The sequence below is a fragment of the Corvus moneduloides genome, chromosome 2 (assembly GCF_009650955.1).
Source record: "Corvus moneduloides isolate bCorMon1 chromosome 2, bCorMon1.pri, whole genome shotgun sequence".
In the NCBI taxonomy this organism is placed as follows: Eukaryota; Metazoa; Chordata; class Aves; order Passeriformes; family Corvidae; genus Corvus; species Corvus moneduloides.
In genome coordinates, this window is record NC_045477.1 from 121,070,928 (window position 1) to 121,086,564 (window position 15,637).

A 15,637-nucleotide genomic window follows, 5' to 3' on the forward strand; every position below is an offset into this window, starting at 1 on the left:
TAAGGCAAAACCCTTCCTGGTTACTCTTTTTTTGGGGGCAGTTCAGCCGAAAAATTTAGGCTGTGGCAAACTCATGGCTAACCAGAATTTCCTGTATACTCTTCATAGAGCGAGCATGTGTCGTGTGGAGGTGTTATCCTCACTGTGCAATATCCAGGGAATCTCCTCCCTCCTCCCCACCCAAACCGTGGGATTTCAGCAGAGTCGTTTGCTACACAAAATATAAAACAACCAAAATCCACACAAGCCATTGAAAAATCAATGTTGCCCCTCAGCCAGCAGATTTTAGCTACTTCAGCTGTGAAAGAAACAGCTGGATTTCGTGTGAGAGGTCCGTGAGGTTTGCCATGTGCTGGCAGCGCCGGTGCTGAGGCGTGGGGGGCACAGCATCCCTGGGGGTATCCTTCCACGAGGATTCCCAGGAAAACACACGGACCCTGCCACCCACGCTCAGGAGGGCGATTCCCCAGTGAGTTTTTCCACCTTAGGTAGCTCCCTGGTTGTTGTAAATCCCTGGAAAACCCTGGACATTCCATCCACCGGGCAGAGAGAACTTTCATTGCTTCCACAGCAACACGCACGGGAGTGGGGGAGCTCAGCCCCACCAAGAACAGACTTTCTGCCAGCACAGGAGGAGAAGCTGCAGCCTTAATTTTGTTTTGTTTTTTTTAATGCCTGCCTACTTCGGGAAGAAAGAAAACACTGAAGAGAATCCGAAGCATTTTTTTGTACAGAAAAATTTACGTTAAAATAAAAGAGAAAAAAAAAATATATAAAAATAAACCTCAGGAGAAACTTGGTGGGCAGGTGGAAAATTTGCACTGTGATATAGCTTTGGCATTAAATTCACACCTCTCTTCCTTTTTTTATTGTTCTTTTTTTGCTAGTACAACTGCCCCTTGCTGATTTTCAGAGAGGGTGGCTGATCTGGGGGGCCTCCAGGTGAGGAGGGCACAGCAGGACCTGGGGAAGGGAAGGGTCGCACACCAGGGCAGGTCAGGCTGGACGGGAAGAGGTTTTTTGGTTTCAGCACTGACCATTTTCCCCTAAAAGGCTTTCCCAGGATGCAAGGAATGGTGCAGGATGAGGATTTTTGGTCCCTCCACCCGGGGTGGATGGTTCTAGCAGCTCAGTGAAGGTTGGAGACACTTCTGGGAGACAGCACCCACTTGGCCACAGCGCTTCCCAAGCTCGTCCTTCTGCCCCAGCATCAGCAGCTGCCCCGTGCTCCAGCCCATCCATCACCACCCCCACGGCTCCCCACGAGGGGTGCTGAGAGTTTTTAGGGAAAGGCAGCTCCACAGCCCCTCTGGAAGCGACCCCGGTGCCGAGGAGCCACGCGCGCGTGTCCGTCCCGCCAAAGGTGCATGAGCTGAAAGCAAAGCTTTCCCTCCGAGGATAAACCTGCTTTTCGCTCTTGGAATTCACTGGGCCACTCTAGAAGTCGTTGCTGCAGGTTGAGAAAATTTGTTGTGGTCGGAACAGCAGCTCAGGGCCCTGATGAAACCTTTTTTTTGTGTCCTTCAGCACAGAAAAAGAGACTTTCCGCCACTGGGGCATGCGCATGTGTAAGCTTTATTTTTGTGAATAGGGCACTTACAGCTTAAGGTGTGTGTGTTTTGTCTCTTTCTCTCTCTCCCCTCCTTGTATTTTCTTGTCTTTGGTATCCATGTAGTATGGACTGTAAAGTTTATGAACTCTCATTTTTTGTAACATAAGCTTTAAAAAAAAAAATATAGAAGCCTCCAAAGCTTTCAACGGGGAAGCTTCACGGAAACTTTGTACTAGAATGTCCCTATCAAACACCTCTATTTTTCTACAATGATTGATTAAGCAGTTTAACAATGTATTTTGTGTCAATGATTTCAACTGAATTGGTACAAAGACAATTAAGAATTGAATGCTGTTAATTAACAATGGATTTTCAAGCCGTATATCCTGAGTGGTGTTTTCATTGACAGTAAATAATTTAACCCAGGAATTTTACCTCTTAATCCTGAGCAATGTTCTAGGAAAGCTCAATTCCCTATGGGAATACTTGTGGCAGATCACATTTAAGGGATATGGATAATGTAACATCTTAATGTAATTGACTACATAATTAATCCAGACCCATTACAATTCTATTTCATTCACTAATATATTCTGATGGCTTTTTCTTGGAGTCTCTTATGATTTCCAGGAGAAAAATTATTTCCAGAGGTAAATGTGAGCTTCCAGTAATCTCCTGGAGCTCTCAATTCCTTCTTCAATGACCAGAAACCCTGCTGAATGAGAATGTAACCTTCAGCAAATACTCCAAGCTCAGGTTTATCATTTAGCAACGAATACCACCTTATCAGCATTGAAATACATCTCCACAATTATTTTACAATATCACCCAAAAATGCAGAAGTCCTGGTAGGTGTCTGTAGTTGTTCTGATCTGCGTCTTTGCCCTACAACACCAAAGCCATGGAAGCCATCCCAACAAATCCAGCAGCTGCCTAAACCAGGAGGGACAAGGTGCTGGAAAATCCAAGAGAATCAACAGATGGTTTGAAGTTCACTTCAGGTCTTTGGTTTCAAGTCTGGGTTGCTCATGTTCCTCTGTTGGAGTTAAAGTGGCTACTCAGGCCTTCCAAAACCAGGGAAGAACAAAATTCCTGAAATCCCTGTCCTGTTTCCAGCCCCAGGGCACCACTTTGGGCTGTTTAGGAGAGGGAAGGCCTGGACTCAGTGCTCTCTTCAGCCCAAGGATGTCCAAAGCCGCATCCCAGTCCTCCCAAAAAACAAACCCTGCCATAAGAGCACCGACAGCTCCAGCCCCATGCCAAGGGCTGACTTGCTCTGGAATTCTCCCAACAGCCCAACTTTCTCCTTCTAGAGTGGAAGGATCCATGCTGCTGGATGATCTTTAAGGTGCCTTCAAACCCAAACCATTCTAGGATGCTGCAGTTCTGCAGTTCTACAGTTCTAGGATTCTATAAAATCTATGGGGTTTTTAATGGACGAATGGAAAATCCCTCATTCCCTGGGCCCAGCCTACCCATCGGGGTGTTCCTTGGCTAAATGGCAACGCAGGTTTCTCACTTCCTGAGCTGGAGTAGTTTGATCTTCACTGCCCAGCCCTGAGAGGATGCACGGTGTTATTCCCAGAAACCCTGGGATACCTGTCACTCCTGCCTTTTGCAGATTTGAACTTGAAGTGGTGAATTTATACCATTTCCTCCAGTTCTTTGATGTGGGTGTGAATTAGAGGTTCAACACAATTTGTCTCCCATGCACTGGGCACCTTGGACATTCCTTAGGTGCTACCAACAGAGCTTCTGGCTGGGAAATAAAAAATTTTTACTGTGGTGGTACTCCCTGTTGATCAAAATATCTTTCTTTTCAGATTATCAGCCTCCTTGACAGCCAGACCTCACTCAGGCACTTTTTAGGCCATAAATTAAACCTAAAACACGAGGAGTTGGCTTCTCTTCCACCCTTGTTCCCTCAGCTCCCAAACACCTGTTTGGAAACAAGCACGTGGAGAGCAGGCATAAATCTGGGCTTTGAGCTGTAAATAATTCCTAAAGACAAGACCTGAAAGCTGTTATTTGTTCATCATTTCCTGAGGGAGTTTGAAACTTCTAGGGTTTGGCATTTTGGAGGGGAGAGCTGGTGTCAGACATCCACAATTCATTTCGTGGCTTTCGCCGAAGCTTCTTTCTCCCAATTTATTCTCACAGTTTTATCAGCTCCTCTGGATTTCCAGAAATTATAATCCAGTGGCAAACCCCAGTGCGCTTATTTTACCCCTTCCACTGCCCCATTTGTTGCCTGTTGATGCTCCAAGGGTTTCCCACGTCATATCCAAAGACAGAGCTCCAGAGGGACTTGGATCTTCCTATTTCACCTCAAGTGTGAAATCTGGTTTCTATTCCCAGCAAATTCACAACTACAAACCTGAGCTCTTCCCTCATTCTCCCCAGCTCACATGTCATCCACACAGAGTAAAAACTTCAATTTCAAATAACATCAGCTGCTTTTAGGGCTTTTTTTTTCCAGAGGGCAGGAATGGGGAGAGCCATCCCTACTGTTTTTCCTTTTTTCCTTCTTTTAAATCAAAGGCAGCAGCTCCAAACTCACAGCTGAAGCTCTTTTCCCTCAAATGATTATAGGCAATCATTTGCACTGACTTTCCTGGAGAATTTAAACTGGGAGAACTGGTGGACAACTGTTATCCCACCAAATTTTCCTCCACATGTCCTCCAGAGGACTCCTTCCAGCTCAGGGAAGGAGCGTTCCTGGCTCACCAGGATGAACCCTCACAGTCACCTTCCCTGGCCACTTCTCTATCACTGTGTCCCGAATTCCTCACTGGAGCATCAACAGCTCTTTCATCTTCCCAAATCTTCCCCAAATGCAACTCTGATCAAGTTAAAAATGGTATTTTTAAAAGCAGATTATGATATCACAATGAGAAGTCTCTAATCTGAGAATATCAGTGAGATTTGGGGTGGGGAACCCAAACTGTCCCACTTTGGAGTCATTCCAAGGAATCTTGCTCACATGGTGATGGAAGTTATTTCCTTTTAACAGCAACGTTTTTGGTTTAGCTGGATGGGAGCTAATGGAGCTGCCTCCTAAATCTCTGTCCATGCTCCTCAGGAATGCTGAACATGGACCAGCTCTTCCCAAAATCAGCTGGAATTGGTTGGAAGGAACCTTAAAGCCCATCCAGTGCCACCCCTGCCATGGGCAGGGACACCTCCCACTGTCCCAGGCTGCTCCAAGCCCCAATGTCCAGCCTGGCCTTGGGCACTGCCAGGGATGGAAATACAAAAGATCCCCAAAAAGGAGGAATAAAAACGAGTGCAAAGTCCACAGATGAAGCCAACAAAAGTCTCGGACACAGGGCAGGGCCAGTGGAATCAGGAGTTTGGAGCTCAGCCATGCTGAGCCATTTTTTACAGTTTCTCTGTCAATTCTCTGACATGCACCAAATTACTCTTAATAAATATATTAAATAAAGCATGACCAAAACCATTCCTTAAAAATGTTGGCCAGACAAATCATCACCACAGAATAACCCTTAATAAATATATTAAATAAAGCAAGACCAAAATTATTGCTTAAAATTCTTGGCTGGACAAATCACCACCGTGAAATCTCCATGAGGAGAAGAGAAAAGGGAGAGAATTCCTCATTTCAACCGCACACAGAATTTTTTCCCCCCCCTCATGAAATGCAGCAAAGTAGCTCCAATGAGGGATGGCATCATTTCCAAACTCCCTGGATTCAAAAGAAAGAGGGAAAAGTTCAATGCACAAAAACCATTGGGTCCCTTCAAGATTCCAACTTCCTTTTGTCACCAAAACCGACACTGGAATTTCCCAGGAAACTGGCAGGGGAAAGTGGGGCTTAATTTCATAAACTTAAATAACAAATTCCATTTTCTTTTTTAGTGATTTTTTGTTCTCTCTTTGTGTCAGCTCTGACTGATTTGCCAAAAATCTGCATGGCCATAAAAATATGACCTTTTAAGAGTATTTCTCGTTTTGTAACAAAGTCACTTATTTTATGTCTTTAATTTTTAATTACTGAGGAAGCTGTGGATCAGAACTGATAATTACAACAAGATCAATCCAGTGAACTCTCTCAGAGAAAAAATTCCCAAAAATTAAATCCCAGCACTTCACAGATCAGAACAGAATCTTCTATTCCCAGGGTTTTTTTCCCCCTCACATTCCCAAAATAAATTAATGAAGCATTTTGCTATGAGAACAAATGTTTTGTTCATCTGGAGACTTTCTTGAAATAGGTTGAAAAAACCCATTTTTGCTCAACTTTGCAGATAATGAACAAATTCAGGCATCAAATTAAATCAGTTTTCCTACTGCAAAATGGAATAGGCATTAATTTTTGTTATTTTAATCAAATACTCTGCTGGAGATATCTGGAAATGAAGAAATTTGCCATCAGCTCACCCTTGCAATGAGTCAGTCATTGCCAGACATCGATCACAGATAAAATTAAACTATTCCCAATCTGACATTCTGTACATTTTCATCCCAAAAAATGGGACTTGGGAAGGGTTTGGACCAAAACGTCAAGGACCCACTTGGGATTTAGGAAGTGTAGGCTCAATTTCCTGCTGGTACTGACTCAGAGAGACTTTTTAAATCTTGGATTATCTTAAATATGAAATTGCAGAAGCTCAAACCACGTCTCCTTCCTCCCCTGGCAGGTTCTACCCAGCAGGGTAGAAATTCTCAAAGTGGAGGAGAAAAAAGGAGAAAAGAAGGAAAAATGGGGGCAAGGGGAAAGAGAGCAAAAAGGAAAGAGAAGAGGCAAAGGAGGGGGGGAAAGGAGGAAAATTTAAAAAGGGAGAAAATGAAAAAGGGGGGAAAAAAGGGGGGGAGGAGGGAAAAGGGGCAAAAAGGAAAATTAAAAAAGAGAAAAATGAGAAAAAAGAAAAATTGAAACAAAGGAAAGGGAAAGAAGGGGGAAAAGAGGAAAAGTGCAAAGAGGGGAAAAAGAAAAAGAAGGGAGAGGGGGGAAGGGGAAAAGTAGGAAAAGAGGAAAAAAAGAAAAGGGAATAAGTGGGAAACAGGAGGAAGGGGGAAAGGGAAAAACGAAAATAGGCAAGAAAAGGGAAAAGAAAGAGGGGAAGAGAACAAAATGAAAAACTCATTCCCAGAAGAGTAAGAAATAATAACATCTAGCCAGATTTCAAACTCATTTTTTCTGCATTTCTGCCTGAATCCCAGAAGTTGAATATTAACAGGATTAGGTTAAAAAATGAGTAAATTGTATCTGCCTTAAAATACTCACAGAGAAGTTTAGGAATAAAGCAATAAAACAATATTTGCTCAAATCATCTCAGTAAATAAGCAGGAATGAGCAAAACCCTTCCAGGAAAGGTGTGGTCACCTCCTTGCTGTCCCAGCAGTGTCCCTGGCACTGAACAGCCAGGTAAGAGCAGATATGAGGCAGAAATAATTCCAACACACCTGGCAGTGGGTAAAGATCAGAGGATTTCATTTAAAAAGCACATAAAATAATGTAATTAGAGAACCAATAAAAGAAAAAAATATATGAAAAGGTGTTCTAGGAAAAGAATTTACCCCCTTTAAAATGAGATGATCTCAGTCTCTGGGACACCTTGAAAGCTGCTTTTCCACAGTTTCAGGGAGCTTTTGCTCACATTATATCAATGTTAATTTTCCTTCACACCTTCTCTAAATGTTACACCACCAGATTATCATGCAACACGCTGCAATCCGTTTCCAAATGAGGAGATATTTCTTTAAATGTGATTTATAATTGGGAAAATTTTAATTTTAGTTTACTCATTTTCTCAGTGAGAACTCAGCCTTTTACTCTATGCCTTGGCCCTCGTCTCTCTGGTCCTTGTCCTACACTAAATCCTGCCCATCCTTTGGGTCACATCCCAAGGCCAATCCCTGCTCCTCATGGCTCAGATTCTTTAGAACTGACCTCTGAAAAGCCCATAAAAATGAACTCTAAACATCATTTGATCATTATCTGGAGTGGAATAAACTGAATTGAAGCCATTTAAATTTTGAGTGAAGTGCCACAAACTGATTCTGTGCAATCAAACAAATCCACTTCAAATTACTCCAGCAGCTAATTTAGATAAATTTCCTAAGCAGACAAGTCTCAACTACAAAGAGAGACAGAGATAACAGAAAAATATGAAGAGAAAATGCAGTAATGCAGCATTTTGGTTAAATTAGATACGGCTTCGGTATCAGTGAATACCATTATTTAGGGTTTTGTAACAGCCACCAAACAAGTAGAAGTTTCAAGGAGGAAAATTAAATCTATACATAAAACTATAATGTTTATTATTTGTGGAGAGTTACTCCCCAATGCAGAAGAGAAGCAAGAGGAAGAAAAGAAGACTTTGGATAATTTACACTTCAATTTATAACGTAGAAATTTGCACTTAAATATAAATTCAATTTAAATTTTCAGGCCATGAATCTGAGTGGAGCTGTAGGAACAGACAAGGCAGGGCTGGAAGAGAGAGAGGGAGTTGAGTTTTTCCCGTGTCAAAGGATGGGATGGGACAGAAATGGGGACAGAAGAGAAGGGATCCAGGAGAACAAAGAAGCTCCCACAGCTCACTCTGGAGGGAGTGGGAGAAATCCTCTGCAGAAAAGCTGAAGGAGCAGCTGTGGAGGGAAGATCTCCAGGAGATGCCAGTGCAGCAATCCAGAGGGAGGGAGAATCCAGGTGGTTTGGTGTTCCAAAGGCTCCAAGGCGAGGCGGGGGCACACGGAGCACCCTGCCAGGATCTTCCTGCAGGGAAAGCTCCCCACATCCCTCCTGCTCCAGGGGGAGCAGGGGACAAGGGACAGCACGGGGAGGAACAGGAGGAGGGAGATGCTGGAGAGCGCTTGTGCTGCGATGAAATGTCACAAATCCCACGCAGCTCAGAAGAAAAGGAGGGAATAGAACAAAAATGTGGCTGAGGGATCAGCCAGGAGCCCTTCCAGGGCCAAGGGAAGGAAGAGAAGCAAAGGAAGAGCACAAAAGCAAAGGTTCTTTTCCTTTTCTGTGAGCTGTTTCTTCTGTTCTCCAAAATTCTGGCTGCTTTTCAGCTTTTTCCTAACGTTGCAAATTGTGGGTTATTTGGAAGTTTGCTAGACATAAGAATTGTAGGGGAGTGTTGGGCAAGGCAGAGATGGACTGGGGAGAAACCTGGAGCTGACAGCCTGCTAACCAATAATTGTCAGAGCAGACAAAGCTGGGGGCTTAAATATTACTTAAAAAGTAATAACTGGAGGGGGTTGGAACTGGGTGATCTTTAAGGTCTTTTCCAACCCAAACCATTCTGTGATTCTGTAGGAGTGGGGGTCAAACTCCTACACAGCACCATATCCCCTCTACACTGAATATTCAGATTGAAGGATTGGATTCAAACTGTTCTTGATAAAAATCGTGAAGAATAGGTAAGAATTTAAGCAAATCCTATGTACCAAAGATCCCCTCAATCCTGGGATTGTGAATCATTTAAACACAAACCAAACCCCGCACCTGAGGTCTAACACACATAAAATATAAAAACCTGAAAATCAGGCTCTGAGGTTTATTTTTTTTGTGGGCAAAAAGGAGAAACAGCATTTTTTTATTATTCAGTTCCCTGCTGATTTTAAAGAACTGAGAGCACTCAGATATAGTTTTATATGATGCCAACAGATTATTAATCCCTTCGCACCGAATTTGACATCATGTAAATTAACTCCTGGGAAAGGACCAAGGATAGCAAAAAGAATTTTTAAATCTTCATGGAAAATTTATTATCTTGCACAAAACTCAGGGAAAAGTTGCCTTTATACAAAGAAATCATGAACCCACACCCTCCAAACAACAGGAATGTGTTCTTTGCATGAACACAGGGATGTTGCTGTTCAATGTTTTGCTAAAATGTGCTGGAAGAAGAACAAGAAAGCAACATTTTTTTATCAGCATTTTATTTCTGCTTTGGTTTTGGGGGGGGTTTTGCCTTTTTTTTTTTTTTCTCTGGGAATTGAAGTTCTCATGACACCAAATCAGGCAATTTGGTGTTCAGGATCAGGAGCGGAGTGGTGCGTTGAGGTCAGGGGTGTGCATGGATTCCTTTCCCAAATTAGAGCCTGGGAGTGCTACCAGAGCTGCTCAGCACTTTGTGGGATGGCCTCAAACCCTTCTGGTTTGGTGAATGACACATCCCTGAATTCCATGGAGTAGGGTGGGCTGCAGAGCTGCTCTGTGTGCTCCCCTCTGAGCAATTCCAGCCTCATTCCAGGGCCAGGCTGCTCCCTGTGCCCACGGGATCAGCCAGGGCAGCCCCTGAGGGAGGAGGTTATGCAAGGAGCAGGATCCACCAGCAGAGGTGGCTGAAATAAATCCAGGTAAATTTGGTTCATTTGGAGCAACAGCAACAAAAAAAGAAGGAAAATGTGCTGGTTTGGGAAAGTCCTGGTGGTTCTCAGTGAGCAGCAGAAAATCCAAGGAGATTTTAAGTGGAACAATTCATTTCTTGGGGGATTTTTTTTATGTTTGGTGTTGTCCTGATCCATGAAAATCAGTGTTTTCCTCTAAATGTCTTAAGATTTGGAGTACTTGGAAGTGACCATGCTGCCACTGGTTCATAATTTACCATTTTCACATGGAACCATCAACGTGGGAAGGGACCTTCAGGATCACCCAGTGCCACCCCAGCAGCACCAGCAGCACCCCAAAGCCTGTCCCCAAGGGCCACATCCAGACTCCTCCTGAGCACTCCCAGGGACAGTGACTCCACCACCTCTGTGACATCCTGGATTTTTATATGAACACTGAAAAGGAGAGAACAGTGGGGTTTTTTTGGTAAATCTCTCTCCTATAAAGTGCAAATCAGGTCAGAGAGGCTCAAATCATGTGAAGAGATTTAACTCTGACTGTGAAGAAAAGAGGGAGATCTCAGCCCAGCACTTTTCCTTCAGCTGCACTTCATGGAAAAATCCCTGCTACCATCCAGGCCAGCCACATGTTACCTTTTCCACTCCTTTTCTTCCCCCCATATTCTTGTCCTGTCTCAAAGACAGGAAAACCCCTGTCCTTGCCTATTAGAAATCACAATTGCATGAGAAGAGGAGATGGATTTCATGAGGGTTTTATTCCTTTCTTTTTTGTGGCTCCCTTACACTCTTTACTTTCTTTCAGCTTTATCCCCTCCGCTCTCTTCCCGTCACATTCCACTCTTGACTGACATCTCCAAGTGCTCCTGCTTTCCATCCTGGATCAAATCCAGTCATCTGATCCAGCAGCTCAGCTGTTTCTCCAAGGTTTTTCCTCTGCTGTGGATTTGGTCAGCTCCAGAAATCTTCACTTGCTAAGGGACCTCCAGCTCTAGAAAGTTGCATTTTATATTCCATTCCTGCAGTGGCACGACTGAGAAGCATCCCCTGCAAAGATGCCTTTGCTATTTTTTGCAAATCCTTCCAGCAGCATTTGTGCTCTCAGGTTTCCCCCCCGGGCGGCTGCGGGATTTTTTCGATGTCTCCTCATTATTAATAGCTGCTCCTCCTTCGTATCCCTTACCTCAAATCCACTCTCAGTTATTTCTGTGTTGACAGTTGCAGCCTCTGCACTTTATCTGATCCATCACGTGTGGCTTCCCCTTCTGGAACTCTGTTCTGCTGCAGCATCGTGGTCTGAGTTAGAACTTTTGCCTTCCTGCCCCCAGAAACAGCACAGATTCCACCTTCGCTGCACTGGAGCTTTTTGAATCCCCTAATGAACATCAAAACATCCTTTTGGTTTTCCCAAGTTGTGGAATCCAGCCTTGTGAAGTTTCTCTGCCCATGGTACACCCAGACAAAGAACTGCTGGACTCCAGCTTTCCTGTTCTTTGGCAGAGGCTTGTGAGCTTTTCCTTTGTCTCTGTACTTGAGACAAGTCACAAACTCCTCAGTAATTCCCTGTTTCCACAAGGAATGAGTAGGGACACCCATCTAGCAGAACTAAAATATTTTGCCTTATTTGCTGGGTCAGTTTGTGCCCATAAATCATTCCAACACAACCAAAAAGATGCAAGGCTGAAATAACCTTTTATAAAAAGCTCCCTTATCACAGATTTTCACAGCAGGGTTGGTAACTCGGGATGGGAGAAGTGAAGGAGTTTGTCTGAAGCTTCATTGTCAAGAATCAGCTCAGAGCCTTGACCCTCCTCCCACACACACAAATAAAAACTGGGGTCAGCATCGCTCCAGAGCAGAGGGAAAGGGCTGCACACCCTGAATTTACTCTCCCCTGGCAGAATGATGAGGAGATGTGTCCCAGGACATTTCCTTTCATGGAATCCCAGAATGGTTTGGGTTGGAAGGAACCTTGAAGGTCATCAAATTCACCCCTGCCATGGGCAGGGACACCTCCCACTGTCCCAGGCTGCTCCAAGCCCCAATGTCCAGCCTGGCCTTGGGCACTGCCAGGGATCCAGGGGCAGCCCCAGCTGCTCTGGGCACCCTGTGCCAGGGCCTGCCCACCCTCCCAGGGAACAATTCCTGCCCAATCTCCCATCCAGCCCTGCCCTCTGGCACTGGGAAGCCATTCCCTGGCTCCTGGCCCTCCATCCCTTGGGAATTGTCTCTCTCCAGCTTTCCTGCAGCTCCTTCAGGCCCTGCAAGGCCACACTGAGCTCAGCCCAAAGCTTCTCCTCTCCAGGCTGAACAATCCCAGCTCTCGCAGCCTTTCCTCCCAGCAGAGCTGCTCCATCCCTCTGCTCATCCTGGTGCCTCCTCTGGCCTCTCTCCAGCAGCTCCATGTCCTCCCTGTGCTGGGCCCAGGGCTGGGGCAGCTCTGCAGGTGGGCTCTCACCTGGGCACAGGGGCACAGGGGCACCATCCCAATCCCTCTCCTGCTGCCCACGCTGCTGGGGATGAAGGCACAGGTAAGAAATATTCTCTCCTCCTGAATTAATACTTGAGGGGAACTCACACGAGGTGTGTGCTGGACCAAACAAACACCACCCACGTTAATAAAAGCACCGTCAGTGTCCCAGGCCAAAACAGATTTCATTAAAATCTCCCCTTAAGAGAACACCTTAAAGTGAAGTTCAACCAACTAAAAGTGAAAAGAATCAAATGCTGAGGCACTTGTTTTAATTGGCCTTAACTCCTGCAGCCTCAATGCAAAGCATGAGGCCCATTAGTGTTTGGAAAGCTGCTGCTTCTAAACTTAGGGTCAGAATTTGGGAGTGATGAGGGCTGGCAGAGCAGCAGCTAAAATTAGCCATGGACAGCCCACGTCAGATGTGTCAAGAACCCACTGCAACTGAAATATTTTTGATCTCTTTCAAGAAGGCCCTTCCACCCAGCCAGACTGAAGTTTATTTCAGATAATGGTGGAGAGTTACTGGTCAGAATTTTTTTCAAACTCGAGGAAAAACAAGTCAGGAGAAATGCGCCTGTTCAGATCTGCTTTTCCCTGCTTCTCCTGTTACCCCTCCTAAATCCTGCTCTCCCTTGGCTGCATTTTAAAACACTCCTGCTCAAGCTCCCAGCTGTGGGATTTTGGCCAAAAAAAGAGAGACAAGGAGCTTTTTCTGTGATCCAGCTGAGGCTGGAGGTGGATTTGGGATGAGGGAGAAGCTGCAGCACGGGCAGGCCTCAGGAAGCCCCACATGGACACAGAACAGGATCGCCTGAGGATCTTCTCCCCAGCCACAGCAGAACCCAAGTTCTCAAGGGAGCAAGGATGGCTTAAGCAGCTTTTAATGATCTTTTTGTGCCTGGAAGTAGCCAGGAAGTTTCTCCTAACCTGCAATAATTAGGATTGATGCCTCTAGGGCTGAGGGTGCCTGGTCTCTTCAGTGTGTTCATTTTGATTTACCATTATCCATCAGCTCTCCGATGCTTTTCCAACCCTTGGATCCAGTGGGACTCATGGGAGTTACATCACATGGAAAAGTTTCAATTTTCCCACTCTCAAATTCGATTCCATTTCAACTTTTCAAGCAAAACCATTTCACCTCACAGAGACCAAGGTGTGTAGAAGGTCTGACTACACCACACCAGGTGGATTTTTGATTTCTCCATGGGTTTTTTTTTCTCTTTTCTCATTAATCAGCCTGAGTCTTTCCAGTCTCCATCCAGGAGAGCTTTTCCCATTCCCTTCATCCTTTCTTCTCCCCCCCCCCAGGCCTTTCCATGGAGCTGCAGATAGCTCATGTGCCATTCCCTGGATTCCAGCCTTGGGGAGGTGCCTCTAGGGTTTCTCACAGCTTTCATGAACTTTGTCCCAGTTTGCCACGTCATTTATGGGATTTGCCATCACCCACTTCCCAAATGTCTGGTAAGGATGCAGAAAATGAGAAAAGTCTGGATTTTAGCCCTTCCCAGGAGAGAAAATTCCAGCTCTGCTTTGCACCAGAACAGGTTGTGTCTCCAAAGTTTTTTTCCCTGGGCAACCCTTTTTGCTTAGGAAATTTCCCTTAGGAAATTTAGGGAGAAAAGCTCTCTCAGCCATTTTCACAGCTGTAAAACAAAATGTTATAAAGACAAAAAACTAAACAGAAAATGGGGAAACAGTTGAAAGAGAACTAAAAAGAATTAATGGAGCATTTATAGGTTTGGTAGAATCTAATTAGAATTATATAGGGGAAAAAAAGGCACCAAAAAAAAAGGATGCTCCTTCCTTCCTCAGAAATGAGAATAAAGAAAAGGGTGGGGGAAGAGAAAGACCTGTAAAGGGGTGAAAATAAATAGAAAGAGTTACAAGGATTGAAAAGAGAGAGGAAAAAGAAAAGCAAGGAAAGCAGGGAAAGATCAAGAAGGGAATCAAGAGGGTTTCAAAAAGGAATCTTTTCATGAGGGGAGAAGAAAGAAAATACCTGAAAAATCAGTGAGAGTGAAGTCAAAGCACTGCAGGCAGTGGGAATGGGAAAGGAAAAGTAGGGAAAAGAGAAGAGAAGAGCAAAGAAAGGACCTGAAAAGCAGAGAAAAGTCTCTTTTAAGTACTGAAAAGGATGGAGGGCGTGGGAATAACAGCATGAAAAGAAAGGAAAATATGAGAATAGAAAAGCAAGGAAAAGGCAAGAAGGAAAAGAAGAGGGGAAAATGAAATTACCCAGAAAAAGCATGAAAAAGATGGGAGAAAAATGGGAAAGAAGTCAAACCAGGGAAAAGCAAGGAGGGGATGGAAAAATGAGCAAAGGGAAGAAGAAATACACCTGGAAAGCATTTGGAAAAAAGCAGAGAAGGAAGGGGGAAGAAACTTGAAAGGAAGCACAGAAGCACCTCAAAAGTATTGAAATAATGGAGAAAAAAAGAGGGGGGAAACAGAAAAGATTGGAAAGAAGAGGGGGAAAAGAAGGAAAAGCAAAGGGGGAAAAGCAAATGCAAATCAAAGGTGGAAAAGTGGGGAAAGACAGGCAGTGAAAATATAGGGAAGAATAATGAAAATAAAGGGGGACGGTGTTGAAGGATCCTGAAAAAATAATGGAAGAAAAGAGAACTCAAAGGAAGGGGGGGAAAGTCAAAGCAGGGAAAAAAATGAAAGCACCAAGAAGAAAAAGGAGAAAAAGGAAAGACTTGGGAGGAAGCCAAAAGGGGAAGAAGGAGGGAGAGGAAGGGAAGAGCAGGGGACGGGGAGCAAGGAAAACAGGGAAAGAATGGCAGGGAAAAAAAAGCAAGGAAAAAAGCAGGGAAAACAAGACAGGAAAAGCTGTGAAAAGAGATGAAGATAATAAGCAGGGAAGGAAAAGGAAAAGGAAAAGGAAAAGGAAAAGGAAAAGGGAAAGGGAAAGGGAAAAAGGAAAAAAAAAAGGAAAGGAGAAGGAGAAGGAGAAGGAGAAGGAGAAGGAGAGGGGAAGGGGAAGGGGAAGGGAAAGGGATATAGTGAGAAGAGCAGAAAGACTGGGAAAGCAACGGGAGAGAAAGCAGGGAAAAGCAGTGGGGAAAGCAGGGAAAGACAGACATAGAAGCAGAGGGAAAATTCCAAGCAGAAAGATGGGAAAAGGAGAAAAAAGCAAAATGTGAAAAGGGAGAAAAAAGTGTAGGAAGGGGGAGAAGGGTCAGAGTGGAAAGCAGGGAAAGGGAAAGGGAGGAGCACTAAGAAAGGACAGGAATTTGGCAAGGGCGTGAAAAGGCCTTGAAATGTTCCTGAAGAGGGAAATGAAC